The sequence below is a fragment of the Ischnura elegans genome, chromosome X (assembly GCF_921293095.1).
Source record: "Ischnura elegans chromosome X, ioIscEleg1.1, whole genome shotgun sequence".
NCBI lineage: Eukaryota > Metazoa > Arthropoda > Insecta > Odonata > Coenagrionidae > Ischnura > Ischnura elegans.
In genome coordinates this window covers 86,181,836-86,198,007 of record NC_060259.1, presented here as the reverse complement: position 1 = coordinate 86,198,007, position 16,172 = coordinate 86,181,836, and the positions used below count along the sequence as shown (strand labels likewise).

Below are 16,172 nucleotides of genomic sequence, written 5' to 3'. Positions count from 1 at the left end.
TGGCATGGAATTGCGCGAATGCATGAACGGAATTAGAATAGGGGCTATTTTGCCATCTCACGTCCACGTGTCCTCGCATGTGTTCTCGTAATTCACCACTTTACACGACGCAATTTTGACTGTTCCTTCGTACACACGTCAGATTGTGCAAGTACGTGCCCCGTGTAAAACGGCCTATAGTAGTAAGAAATAATGCAACAGAGGTTTCTCTAAGATTTCTCTTTATGAATTCTTAAGTGTCTCTTCATGCTAAACAACCTGGAAAATTGGCGTAAACATGTTGAGCATTCATACGGTGTGTCTCCGGTGTGTCTCCGCATGTGGTCGGTTAGACTGCACTTATTAGCGAATGAATATTCACACTCGGTGCAGTGAAATCTTTTTTCACCTGTGTGGGTACGCAGGTGGTTTTTTAGTGTGCACTTTCTAGAGAAGCACTTATCGCAGACATAACATCGAAATGGCCTTTCTCCCGTGTGGGTTCGTAAATGTTTCACAAGGGAGCTCTTTTGGCCAAATGTCTTAGAACATATTCTACAGACATGGGTCTTTTTTCCTGCGTGCGTACCATGCTGGATCTGGGAACCCTAGAAAAGAATTCCACGTTATAACCATGATGATTGGGTATACAATCTGTGACTCGTTGGTCTAATTATTAAAAGCCGTTTGCTAGAGAGTAAAATCCTTTTGACTGATAACAAGGTAGCCGCTTCAATAGATCCTTTGCTGCTATAAAGGTATCAATTGCTCATTGCTATATTTTTATATTTTTTTCGAAAAATAAAGGTCTGCATCATTACATATTAAATATATGGCGTATAATTGCTGAAGATTAATGACATTGAGCCCCATTTCAGATATGTTCATTGACGAGACAAAATGTAAATGAAAAAATTCCATGAAATTTGGTTTGGATTTCAGTAGTGCATCAAAATAAAATACCAAATATTTCAGTTTCCTCGTGCGCAAAAGCGCTATAAACCGATACAACCTCATCATGAAATAATTCTCCAAATGATTAAATTGCTCCAGGCTACAAATATGAGTTAGATTTTAAACAGTTTCTAGCTAATTCCACCAATTTGTGGGATGATTGCAATTAATTACTTTGCAACATTTATCACGAATTCCTTGGAAAAGGCTACGATCTGTGCAAGTTTATTTCAACATTCTTTGCATATTTTCTGAAAAAAAAGGCATACCTCCACCAAGAATAAAATCTAGTCAAAAAGTACAGTCATCTGATTCATGAATAGATTATATTAGAAAATCTACTTCATTGCTGAAAGAGGCAGCCATTGTCACTTTCCAAGTTGTATACTGATACATAATTTTCAAATTGACTGAATTTTCACTGATAATTTACCCATTTTTGAGAGCCGTTCTTTGCCTATCCGGCTGTCTCACGTCTTCCTGTCTTTGAAGATCTTATCTCCGGTCTGATCAACCTCGAAATATAGAAGTTAGCAAGTTTACTTCTCGAATAAGTTGTCGTGGACAATAAGCGGCCACATTCCACGGTGGTATGGGTCACTGGGTAAGATAGGCCATCTAAATGATACATGAAGCCTGTGAAGATGCCGTTACTCGGCGACGAGAGACCGCCAACGAGAGATGCCTCTCACCACCCGGGGGAGAGGACAGCAGCTTTTCTTCATTCGAGTGAAGGTTGAGACCACGATGGCCAGTTCAACTACACTCATTTCACTGCAGGCGTGGTAACATTTACTTTAACGGCTGTAGTACTGCGATGTGGCAGACAAGGGGAAATCACTACATTATTATCCCAAGGTTTTGCAGCTACTCTAAGTTAAATAATAAGACAAGATTGAATACTCTCAGGTAAAACATTCCGGAGGTAAATTAGTCCCCCATTCGTATCTCCGGGTGGGGACTACACGAGAGGGTTTCGGTCACCTGTGATAAAGTTATGAGGATAGGTACATGGAATGTGAGGTCTTTTCGGACCTGCGGTAAGCCAGAAAACCTTAAGGTGGAAATGCAAAGATTGAATCTAGACGTGCAAGGAATCAGAGAAATAAATTAGCCTGAGGAGGGAGACTTTTAGAGTGGAAGCTATAGGATTATACACACAGGATCTCTACACGGTAAGAAAGAAAGAGCGCCGGAATGGGTGTGAAAATCTTCGTACAGTACAATGAAAGGATAGATATGGTAGAGTGACTGACTAAGCCGGTAGATACAGTAGAGGTACAGCTTTCAATGCCTACGACAAACTACGAGAACGAAGAAGTTGAATACGTCTACGATAATATCTCGGAAATAATGAAACAGGTAAGGGGTGAAGAAAACCTCAATGTTTTAGGCGATTGGAACGCTGTCGTCGGCGAGGGTCACAATAGAAGAAATATGGAAATAACCAGAAAATATGGATTACGAAATCGAAATGAAAGAGGGGAAAAGCTTCTAGAGTTTTGTATAGAACACGAATTAATGGTTGCGTAAATCTGTTTAAGAATCACATGCGAAGGAGGTGTGCATGGAAAATGCCAGGAGACGAAAGAAGATTTCAACCAACTTACATTGTAGTAGGTCATAGGTTTAGGAACCAGATAAAGGACTTCAAAAGCTTCCCGGGGGCAGATATAATCAGCGATATTGACAGCGATCATAAACTAGTGATGATGAAATGTCATCTTATATTCAGGAAATAAAAAAAATCAGCGAAAAAGGAATGGCAATTGGAGAAACTAAAGGAGCCAAAAAATCAGCAGGCCTTTCAAGGAGTAGTGGAGAGCAAGATAGGATTAAATCAGACTAAGACATCAGTGGAGAATAGCTGGAAAAATATCAAAAGTGGGCTTCAGGAGGCCGATAGAGAAGGTTTAGGGAGAGTAGAAAATGTGTTAAGAAAAATCCATGGATCACGGATGAAGTCCTAGACCTCATTGAATAACGGAGAAGGTATAAGAATGCGAATACTGAGGAAGGACAGATTTGTTACAAGGGAATAAGGAACGAGATTTGTCGCAAAGCGAGGAAAGCCAGAGAAGCGTGGATGATGAACAAATGCAAAATAACCTCGCACTAGGGAAAGTGGAAGCGGCCAATAGAATAGTGAGGAACCATTTCAGGGAAAGGAATACAAGACGAAATACCATAATGGACAATTACGGAAATATTTTAATTGAGAACGAAGACAAAGCCGGCGGATGGAATGGATATCTTGAGAAGTTATACAACGGAAGCAAAATTAGATAAAATATTATCGGGAAGGAAGGTTAAGTAGAAAAGGAAGACATGAGAGCTTACATCTTAAGATCGGACTTTGACGCTGCAATAAGAGACATGCGAAAGAATAAGGCCACAGGAATACATAATATTCCAGCAGAGCTAACGAAAAATGCAGGGGAAAAAGTCTTAACTCAACTGTATAAAAATATCAGCGATATGTACTCAACAGATTTACCTAGTGACTTCGAGAAGGATGTCATAATTCCTATACCCAAGAAGTAACGAGCAGAGAAGTGTAAAGACTTCAAGACTATAGGCCTGACTACATATGCGTCGAAGATTCTGACAAGAATCATTTACAGGAGAATTGAACGAAGAGCAGATGAATTCCCGGATGAGGACCAATCCGGTTTTAGGAAAAAAAAAGAGGTCAAGAGAAGCAATTTTGGCTCGTAGGCTGCTCACAGAGAAGAGAATGGAGAAGAACAAACCGACTTTCATAGCATTTGTCGATTTAGAGAAGGCATTTGATAACGTGGAGTGAAATTCAACGCTTAGAATTCTGAAAGAAATAGGAGTACTCCACTACAGGGGAACAGCTAGGAATCAAGGCCAGGGTGGTTTCAGGGGCAACTAATACTGGGGTGCCTGGGGGTGTGGTATACCCGTCAGGGTAGGCGGTAGGTGCGGGGGCCCTCCGCTAGAAAAAAATTAAGATAAATGGTTCAAAATGTTGAGTTTTACGGCCTTCTGAGAGATATTTTGTTAATCTTCACACTATTCTATACGCAATATTAATCCAAATAGCTAAAATAGATTGAATTTAAAACTTTCTCTGAGCTCGGGGGGGGGGGGGGGGGGGTTTAATCCCCCAAAAAATCCCCTCGCTGCACCACTGCTCCACAAGGACCGTAGAATTGTTCACAGTTTGTATAAAAACCAAGTAGCTGTGATAAAATGTGGACCTAGCTGTGCAGAAGAAATAATAGGAAAGGAGTGAGACCTGGGTGTGCACTTTCCCCCATCATTTTTAATGCTTACATCGAGAAAGCATCAATGAAATTAAGAAGAAGACTTTGGGTGACATAATCCACGGAGAAAAAATTAGTATGCTTCGATTTGCTGACGACATTGCAGTGATAGCCGAGACAAGGATTTGAAGAAGACAAATACGGAAAGGACAATCGCCACGCCAGATATCAGCTGAAAATCAACAAAAAGAAGACTAAGATATTAGTATGCAGAAAAAGAGAGAAGCTAGGACAAACATTAACCTAAGAAAGCATAAGCTTGAAGAAATGAAAGGTTTTTCTTAACTGGGAAGCCGATATAACAACCATGGACGAAGCAAGAAAGAAAGAAGAATCTTCTTACCGCTGAGAATACAAGCATAGAAGTAAGGAAACAATTCAGCAGATGCTACAAATGAAGCATGTTTTTCTATGGAAGCGAGGCTTGAACGTTGACAGAAGTAGAGAAGTTTAGAGTGGAAGCATTCGAAATGTGGCGCTACCGAAGAATTATGACAATGAAAAGGATCGACCGGGTAGGTAATGATGAAGTGCTTAGTAGGGTGAGAGAAAAGAGGAGTCTTCTAAAAACCTTAAGGAGAAGATGGGATAACTTAGTTGGTCACATTATAAGACACGATAACCAGATGAAAACAAACGTAGAAGAACAGGTGGAAAGGAAGACAGGCAAGGGACGGCCCCGAATGAGCTACATAGGGCAGGTTACAAAGGATCTGAAAGAGAAGAAATACGTCGCTATGAGAAGGCTAGCGGATAGGAGACAGGACTGGAGATCTGCGTCGAACCAATCTTAGGATTATTACTAATGATGATGATGTTGATCCAATCCGGTGTCTGACTTTTTTACAGTGACCTTATTTGTGTGCTTGGCATGCCTTCTCTTTTGACGGAGCATCCATAATATGCATCTGGCGTCTGTTTAAATTGAAAAGCCAAAGAAAGGAGACCGTCCCACTCTACAATCGGTGGTATGATCACCATCCTGTTTCTGAGCTAACAGCCTGTAAGCCTGGGCAACAGACACGGAGAATTAAATGGCCTTGCTGCCATGCCGGAAGACGACATCATAGGTATCACATGGAATTAATTGTATAACCATCTCACCTGAGGACCGGGGTCAACATTCACTTCCTGCGGCTGGTCCAACGTGGCCTGTTCAATTTCCAACTCCTCCTGCATTTCGACTGGAATCTCAACATAGAATTCCATCCTGGATGGCACCCTACAATGAAGAAGAGGGAAAATTTGCAATGCAATAAGTGGGTGTCACAACAGGAGGTCAATGACAGATGTTCGATAGGAAATAGGTCGTAATGCAAAGAGGTCAACGCTGCATTGTTCGACTTTAAAAATTTCATCCACTGTCTATAAAAGAAAAACACCAAAGTTTAAGGAGCTCTGTCGCTTGCGCTTAACCAAACTTGAGTGCTTGCAATTCCCACAGTTTTTTTTTCAATAATTTGAAGTTTGGATTCACGGAAGCTGGATGCATTCCCAACTGTGTACAAGGAACAAATTTTTAACACCGCCAAAAATGAGTAAGTAAGTTTTGTAAACTTGCTAACTTCAAAGCATATGGCTCCATTGAAATTTTAATGGCACTGATGTGTTGTGTATAATTTCCTTAATGTAGGTACTAGGGTACTTAATTAGAAAATAATTAATATTGAGTAATAGATGATTGGTGGATCTAGTGGTGGTTTCATTTACACGATGTATAACCAATAATTCCAAAATTTCGCAGAAAAATCACTGAAAATATTGAAGTCCAAGCCAAGAAAAAATATTGTTTAACGTGCCTTTTCTACTATATTTACTATGAAAGATATTAATTTACTTTAAATGTATTCGGTATCGATTATGAAATTACTAAAATAAATTGAACTTTCTCGGATTAATAGGAGTACAGGAGCTCGCCCGCGCATTTGTTCTGGTCTCGAAACTGTATTAAGGTATATGTAAGGTGTATTGTCAACCTCTTATGTAGAAGAAAATATACGATCAATTTTTCATAGACCAGCGTAATAACCACCACTTGATTTATAAAGGCGCGAGTATGTGATTCAATTAGTTAGTGTTACGATAGCTTCCTTTTAATAGAATCAATGCGATATCCTGAGGTGTGTGAACGTCGTTAAAAATTTTCACCGACAATCTTAAGTAAGAGCTCGTGTTAAATATTTATCAGATATCCATTTCCAGGAGGAGAAGGCGAATTCCGTTAAGAAATGCCCATGGACACCAAGCAGTAATACGGCTATATCGGTGAAAACCAACAGCGAATTTAAATTTCAGTAGTATGCAAACGAAATTTTCAGCCGAGTTTGTGCGTAGCATACATGCGTCATTTATTCAATGTTGTTATCATAAGGCTAATAAGGTATCGTTGAAAAAGACATGTATTAGAAGTACGCACGTATCTTCATCACTTATTTTTCTATTTGTTCTTACTGGGAATCGTGGTAGTCCAATGGGTAGAGAATTTGGCTTGTGGCGGGATTCAATTCTCCAGGCTCCTCGAAGATAAAACCCTCGAAATACGAGCTAGCTCAGGGAATGGAATTGGCCCTCATACCGTGGATGCGTGAAGTTCACGCACCTGTACGCTAATCCGGGGTGAGATCTACCCTCATATAACAAACCATTCTTTGGGTTGACAGACTATGTGGGTGTGATATTTACTGGCTTTAACTACATTTATCTGATTTCAAAATCGATAAAACGAATAAGCGCGTGAGACAGTCTCCAGTATTATGCTGCCATACGTATTCTAATATTGTTTGTTCCCCAAAATCTGCCCTTTCTATTTTCATCGAAATGTCATCATAAGAGTTTGATTGTATAACTGTGCTCACGCGTAGGGTTTTGAATGCGGATATTAAGTGATACTGTTATAATTTAAAAAAATATAAACTCAGCTGAGCTGCTCTCGTTGAGATGATGTTAATTTTATGGAATGTAGGCAATATTCAGAGGAAATTGCTCTAAGAATTTGCAGGGCGTCGCTTCGTGACCGTAAGTACGTACCTTTCCATGCCCAAATAAACAATTGAGTCCTGATGATGCCCTAATTCCAGGAATAAAATCCAGAAATGCGAGGCAGATAAGGAACGGGCGACAACAAAAATTTCCAGGATATCAACATTAGACTAAAATAATTAATTCATTTGCAAGATTCATATGTTAACCCTTTAATAATCGAACTATCTTAACAAATTGATTTTTATTATCTTTTTGCAAATCCTATTTATTTTATAACCAATTACGAGATATTATGAAAGAAAACCCGAATAAAAATTTTTGAATGTGCTTTCAAGCATGTTCCCAAATGGGAACACGCCACAAAATTTTGCCTTTGCTTAAGGAATGAATGTAATTTTCACCAAAAAACTAAGTTTAAAAATGTAATATATATTGATCTTTTGAACAAATGAGCATTTGTTACTGGAGAGCGAGTGTATGGAAAAATAAGGAATAAACCGCGTACTCGCTACAGAGGTGATGAAAATGACCAATTTTGAAAAGGTATAATTGACGACCAATGTACACACAAGTCATGCAACTCACTTTAAAATATACTACCATACTTCGTTTACATAATGAAAGTTATGAAAGTAATCACAGATACGAAATTTAATTTTCATGAATTTTTATAAATCTGTTCCCATACGAGAACATTGAACTGTTAAGCTGCATTCAAAATTATCTGAATACTCATAACGACTTTCACAAAGTTTTTGTTGACCAAAAAATGCACTGCGATCTAAAGATGAAAAAAAATGTCAAATTACAAGAAAATTTGCATTTTATAGACGAAAGGGAACTTGTTATGGAAACGGAAGTCGTAGGGCAGAATGATGAAGGAAAAAGTATTGACGTAATTGAGGGTAGAGGAGGCTGTGAAATTAGGCTGTGGGTTGAATATTAAAAGGTTCCTACTGAAATAATTTGAAGATTGTCATTTCATTACCCCCAATAAAAAAGGATTGTAAAAGCTATAGATTCAATATCGAGTTAGAATTTAAAACTTTGATGGTTAAATGAAAAAAGGTTCCATAAAACCAAGCCCTAGGTCTATTAGATCAGTGTTGATCAATGATCATCCAGCTTCTTTCAGAGGAATCTTCTATGGAACACTTGCTACTACTACAGAGCTAGAGATTACAACCATATTTGATTTTAAAATGCAAAATATTCCCTTCAGAAAAGAGATAGTGGTGAAGTAAAAACATTACAAATGAGTAATATTAAAATAAACTTCTACGGACGCCATCCGTGGTGTGATGTAAGTCATTTAATTATTATTGGTATATTAATCACTTAAAAAAAAGAGCAAATAAGCGTTTAGGTATTTCAAACCATGAAAGAAATTAAACATCAAAGAATCAAGAATATGCATAATCGATTATTCTTCTGAATTTCAGGTCTTTAAGGAAACATTGAGATAGTTTAAAGGTCCATTTTCAATGTCTAATCTTGGGTGTACCCAGCGAGGTACACCCAACCCCCCCCCAGAAGCAAAAATCGCAAATGTCTTTAAGGAAAATAATATTTTTTCGAGCAAATAATTTTAGAAACTAATAAAGAGCTGTTACATTTTCCTTAAAATGTTGATTTCATTCACCTTTTCCATGCTTAAATCTTATACCTACAACTTGAAAAACCATGGCTTGCCCCCCTAGTTTGACTCACTCGGTAGGCCCTTATGTCTAATGCAGACATAAACGCCACGAACATTTTTGTTTTGGCATAGGTTATAATATCAGTTCAAAGGAAGTAATTATTAAATGATTGTGCAGTATATAATGAACACTGTAAAACAAGACGTAATTAAAGAGGTGGTAGATAACGGCTCTTCGTGGGGGAAGATATGTTATTTCATTTAAATTATGCAGAAACGTGTAGCTCCGAGCAAGGGCGGATCCAGAATTTTTTTCTGGGGGACCACAAGGGTCTGAAAGGCAAATGGTCTTGTCATACTTGAGATTAAAAACATCATACAACGATTATTGTACGAAGTATTCTCTTTATTTTAATATGAAAGTTATTAATATGAAATTTAATTACTGAGGCTTTTTAATGCACAAAACAAAGTGAATGATAACCGTATTAACAATCTTGTCTATTTTTAAGCGCCCGGAGGGGGGGCACGTCCCCCGTGCCCCCCCCTCCCTCAATCTGCCTATGGCTCCGAGTGTATGTATGGAATCCATGTGCCTAGAAATGTTTGCACTGTTGTGGTTATATTAATAAATTATTGTCTTAGTAATGAAAACCTCATCCTCCCTGGAATTAAGTCCCTGAAGACACTTTTTACCTGAGCTTTAGATTCAATTATGGTCATGCTCAAAATATACGTCTGAAAGAGATATGGTGGTTTCGATGAATAACCATCTAAAGGAATCTATGGATATTGGATTTCTGGATGGAGGAAATTACTGTGAAAGAAGGAAATTACTGTGTGGAGTACCACAAGGATAGATTTCAGTGCAAATATTATTATAATATTTCTGATAAGACGTTATTCAGCTATGAGGAAAACTCTTTCATGAGATTATAGGCAGATGAAATTAGATTTATCTCATCAAATAAAGACCAATCAACAGCATGAAAAAATATGTGGCGTGACCTCAATGTGTTTGTTCAGTGGTCTCAAGATTTTTAATTTAGCCATTAACAAGAAAAAATATCAATTGATCCCTTTTTTAATGCAGATTTCATGAGCACAAGATTTTTTGGATAGTACTACGTGACTATGCGAGCCTTCACAATTAGCAACAAATTATTACATGACAATGTGATCCCTTGAGTACACGTATGAGTATTCAGGTGGTACATTAGACAGTAATTTTAAATGCGATGAGCATGAGCATGCGATGCTCTAAGCTTAATTGTAAAGTTACCATAGTAATATATTTGGTGTATCACATAAAATGCCATGTAACTAGAGATGCCCTGTTTATGATATACTATGCTAATAACAGAATTAATTCAATGAAAATATAAAAAGCTTCAATCAAAGGAGTTTAAGTATAGTTTTAAGGGATAATCTTCTCTATAAATTTCCCGCAATATACACTATGCATATGCGGTATATTTCGCATTTGAGACTCGGTAACATAGCACCTACCGACATTATTAAATCATTTATGTGGAGAGTCCAAAGAATTTCAAAGCGCGTCAACAATGAAAATTGAATGTAGACAAATGTCGTAATGTCGTATAATCAGTTTAAATTTATACTATTGATCTAATTTTGTATGATGCGTTTTGTGTACAAAAGGACTATGCAATGAGTAGGCACCTCCTGAAGAGCACTGCTCTGTGGCTTTTAATGTATTTCCATATGAAATCCATTCCTTAGGGTACAATCTGCAGATGTTTAAATACGAGCCACATAGTACAACCTGATTGAATTTTTGTTTATGCATTATTTCGTTTTGATTCATAAATTCGGTTACAAGCAAAAATCAGTAGAATACGGGATTTATTATTGGCGACCAGCGTGTTTGGTATAACCTCCAGGACAGGGAATCGGCATCCGCAATAGCAAAAGATTGGTATAATTGGTCACGAAGGAAAGTTTCAAATTGCCTCTAGAAACACTACTCCAAATTTATTTTAGATGTTACAAATCCACTTAAAACATACAATTACTTCAAAGTCCTGGTAAATGCTATACATCCGAGATATTTTACGTTTTGTAATTATTCATTCCACAGCTCACCTGAAGCAGGCTGCAATGCATTGGAAATCAATAACAAATAGCGACACACGGTGTTTTATAAATATCCTTACACAAGTTACTCGAGTGCACTCACTTAAATGGGGATAGTACTTCCATGTGATGCTTTTTAATACGATATTTCTTATTTTACTCGAGACTATTTAATGTAGGATGCACGTGTAATGCAATCCACAAAATGTGAATTATTGTAGAAAGTATACAAAAATATGTCTTCACGGGCTTCACACTCATGCATGATCAGATATTTACACACATCTAGTTCTTATTTCAAGTTATAAGTAACTATAGCTGCGTTAAATTTACTATCCATTTTTAACTGGATATAATTTTAATCCTAGACAAGCTAATTCCTTCCCGATATATTTTACTTGCGATTTAAATTTAATTTATTACCAAAGCTCTCCAAAATTAGGTATTTCTTAGTAGTGCAAAGCGAGGTAGACTACGACATGATGGGAACTAGTGAACATAATATCAAACGCTTGGTAAATTGGGTAAGTATGTGTTTGATAGGCTATAAGTATATTTTTATCCCTCATTACCACCTCCTCACTTCAAGTACATGTTCAACATAAAAGTACTTAAAATGCATGTTAAATGTTGCCCTAAAAACAAATTGTTTAATTATTCGTGCCTCAGTTCTTTTGAAACGATCTGCAGTCCGTTTGCAATAATCCCAATACGGCGACACGCAGAGAGTAATTAATAGGTTTTTTATGTAACCTGATTGAATAGATTAAAATAGGCCAACTACTTCTTTTACTAATCAATACATGAACAATTTTCTGTTACATCGAACTCTTTAATGTATAATAAATGTAAATTATGCCCCCATAAAACTTAAATCATGCAACGAAGAAACAAACGCATACCTTCACGACCTTCTTGATCCTGTAGATGAACAACCGACGGAGTTTATTGTGGGAACCTAAAGGCAATAGCTTGCTCCGGCAATACTCTTCCTCTTGATTTCTCCTGTAAATAATTATGCCTTTAGTGTATCGTCCAAACAAAGATGCCTGACACGTGATGAAGCTTCTTTCTCACGTTTAACTTCGAAGTCATGCAGTTGCAGTAGCAACTGCAAATTACTTAATTCTAACAGAAGTCAATACAGCACAACATTTTTATTTAATTTAATGCAAAAATTCATCAAAAAATTGTTTCCTATTTGTGGTCAGCACCTTAGCTGGACTACTAAGAGAAAGGAATCAGCATCGGCAATATTTAACCTTTGATATATTAGTCATATAAGTTACAGATAGTCTGTCAGTTATCATAGCAAAATGGAGACCAGCCCTCACTGTCAACATTAACATACTTAAATATGTGACCTACGTGAGCTTATAAAAATCGAGTATTTCCTTCTAATAATTAAAACACGAAGAATCTCTTTTATTCTACGCTTTAAATATTAGCCATGAATTACACTCCCAGAATAATTAATTATGGTTAACGAGGAAAGCACATAATACAGAATTCTCCTCCGAATCCTCCGAAGAATAAACAAACGGCCAAACCATGCACAAATTTCAATTTATATCTTACCTTATACTTTCAACCCGTAGTGACTTAGGCAATCGTCGTTAACCCGCACTCAGAGATCGTTCTTATGGTATGCCTGAGTCTTCTAATTACTGTTATCCTGCAACTCGCAAAATTATTACCTCCTATTTTTTTTTATATAATTTAATAAAACGCTCAAGCTTAGCTGGGATTTACCGTTCACTGTTGATAGCCATTGACTGCTACGCAATGCCCATGCGGACGAGCGGCCCTCTATAACGAAAATGTGGCCGTAGCTTGATTACAAGGTATGATATAACATTTATGGTTTCACTTATGCCGTAATTTTCTGCCTTCAGTCTACATATTTATTTAAGAAATTAAATCCAGTGATTGAACATATATAAGATGCCATTAACACTTAACCTCTCTAATTAAAACCTCGCTTTCCCGCCAGCTGAATGTTTCGGCGGGAGAAGTAGATCTCCCGCCAACTCAATGTTTTGGCGGAAGATTTTGATGTCTTCGGAGTGAATATATTGCTATTATACTAATTGTAATTCATATAATAATAATAACAATAATAGTAATAATAATAATACCTAATATATTTACCCCTCCATTTTTTTTACATCTGAATACAAAATTAACAAGAGAAGGAGCTTTAGGTGGTCTCCAAGGTCATAGGACCAGAATGGAACCACCATCAAATAACAAAATGTATGCCAATAAAAAAATAATAATGCAGTAAATGATACATGAGTGATTTAAATAAATAACATCAAAATAAATTTTCAATTATTTCTTGCGAGAAAAACCAGTCTTACCATCACATTTGAGGATTTATTTTTTTAAATTCTGGCGGGCAGTAAATGAAATAAATTTGGCCCCATGTAAAGAAAACAGCGTTTATATAATGCTAACTTTGGTCTGTTTGCATCTAGAAATGACGCACACCTTCAATTATTTTATATTTATCACATCCACTCGGCATATTTCCACTTCTGGCAAAAAACAATTTAAGCACTCTGAATAAATACAAATGCCATGGTGGCAACAAATTTAGGGCCACAAACAACGGAAAAAAAATAATAGTAATAATATTTATTTTACGGGAGTAAACCCAATTTACAAATATTAACTGTAAGGAAAATTACAAGAAAAGTAATACATTTAAAGTTACAATTATTGTACAATAAAGGTAGCATATCATATACAATTTCATTAAGTGGATAGGTAGTGTATTGGCAGCAAATATGTTAACATATTTCGTTTAAATGAGTCAAAAGAATCATAAAATATGTCAGCATCAGTCACATGTGATGCACTGTTGAAATAACCTCATTGACCTGGTGTCAAAATTATTATAAAAAATATTGTTTTTACAAAATTTAACAAAGAAAGTGTTGCAATTTCTTGTTGAGGTAACTAAGCAATTAAAACTAATATCATTTCGACAAGTGCAACATACCAAATCATGGCATAGTTTATATAGAAACAACAGATCATTAAGTTTCCTTCTGACCAGTAAAGGTTCCAAATCTAATATTTGAAGAGTTTCTCTATATGGGGTGTATTGAGCATGAAATCCAGCATAGAAATTTACTATATAAGAATAGTAAATAAAATTGCAATTTTATTTATTTGTACTTTGTAATAAGGATACCAGATAACACTGTTATATTCAACATTAGGACGTACCAGTACTGAGTACAAGACTTTAAGCAAATAAATGTTTTTTGTATCACTGAACAGCCTACTTATAAAGCCTAGCATACGTAATGACTTTGAAACAATATGCTCAATATGAGCATTGAAAGACAGAGCTTGGTCAAAATAAACACCCAGGTCTTTCACAGTTGAGACTCTTGGAATGGCTTCGTTATCAATAATACATCTAAAATTATGACAAAGTTTCCTCCGAGTGAGGGAAATAACACTGCACTTGTTTACATTCAGAGTCATAAGATTTGATTTGCACCATTCATAAAAATAGAAATGCAACTGAAATCATCCTAGAAATGCAACTGTTCAGTATTAAACTGTCCTCATTGTTGCAAATGGTATAATAGATCTTAATGTCATATGCGTACATCAAATGGGGAATGGGATAAATAATACTACTAATATCATTTATTAGTATCAGAAAAAGAATGGGACCTAGATATGAACCCTGAGGGACAACAGAGGTTACATTAAATTCTTTGGAGGTAGCATCCTCCACTTTAACCATTTGTTTTCGAAACAACAGGTAACTCTTAATCCAATGCCACATAGGACCATTTATACCAATGAGGCTCAACTTATGAAGCAGCAAGTCAAAATTCACCTTATCAAAGGCTTTGGCAAAGTCTGTATAAATTACATCAACTTGCTTATTATCATCTGAGGAGTTATTTATAGAATTATTAAGAACAGCTAAGTTAGCGGTGGTAGACATTCCTTTTCTGAAACCATGTTGTTCGAGTGAAAATAAGTGTTCCTATGGTATCGTAGCAATTGTAACGTAAAGCAAAACGTAGTAATTGTTGTTATTTTTCTTGGTTAGCTCATTAGATCGAACTGAGAGTGACATGCGAAGAAATCGTTAACCCGCCCTCCAAATCCTTATCTTGAAGCTCGTAAAAGCTATACCTCCCATTTATTATGATATTCACTGTATGCCACCACTCATCGACTCCACGCAATTCCTATTTGGACATGATGCCATGTATTAGGAAATGATAGCCGGCCCCTGATGAGGTAGAATGATATGATATTTATGGCTTAACTTTCACTGTAGTTCCAAGGGCTTACCCAGGATCAAAACTAGGGGGGGGGGAGCAAGCCATGGTTGTTCAAGTACTAGGTAAGATTTAAGCATGAAAAAGGTGAATTAAACTAACATTTTAAGGAAAATGTAATGGCTCTTTATTAGATTTTACAATTATTCGCTTAAAACAATATTATTTTCCTTAAAGACATTTGCAATTTTTGCTTCCAGGGAGGGGGCAGCTGCCCCCTTCTGACCCTCGCTGGGTACACCCATGTGTAGTTCTCTCTTTCACTTACTTTATTGTACATATGAAAGCTAGTTACTGAATTAAATTTATAGGTTTGATCGAGGTCTAGGAACGTAGGCTAGGGTTTGAGAACATAATAGTACATGATGCGGTTAATTCTGAACTGCCCTAATTAGTTGACCTGAAAAAGTCGGAAAATTGCTCTATCGAGAAATCTACGAGTCCATATTTTTACTATTGAAATGTAATTTAATAATATTTTATGTGAAAATAAGCTTTTGACATAGCTTATACACATTCTGAAAACATGTGGTACCTATAATTGTGAAGAAAATTGCTTTATGATGAAATATAGAGCTAAAAAGCACCACTTTAAGTGAAGTAGCACCTCAGGGTGAATTGATAAGGGTAATGCTAATAACTATACTATTGTAGAAAACTAATAATTATAGACACCAAAAGCACTTCCCTATATTGAGTAACCATGACTGATGGGCCAAGAAAATAACCTTCTGCTGTGAAACAGATAGGACAACCTGATATGGTGAAAAACACAATTCACATTGACTGAATAAGAGAAGAAACCTTCTAAAAAACTTTCTAATATGCGCAACAAAAGTTACGCTAATAAGCACATATTATATACATTGCAGGAGTTCAGGCTCGGCACTGCTCTGCATTGGCATATGG

The 16,172-nt window shown here is 36.6% G+C and overlaps 1 long non-coding RNA gene across 1 annotated transcript; it reads right to left on the bottom strand.

Moving 5' to 3' along the window:
* Positions 1–391: 391 nt before the first annotated feature.
* On the bottom strand, positions 392–12,731 carry LOC124171824. The gene is made up of 4 exons (XR_006867976.1): positions 12,523–12,731; positions 11,847–11,949; positions 5,331–5,448; positions 392–587 (listed from the first exon to the last, which is right to left on the bottom strand). It is a non-coding gene; the product is annotated as an uncharacterized LOC124171824 (long non-coding RNA).
* Positions 12,732–16,172: the final 3,441 nt, after the last annotated feature.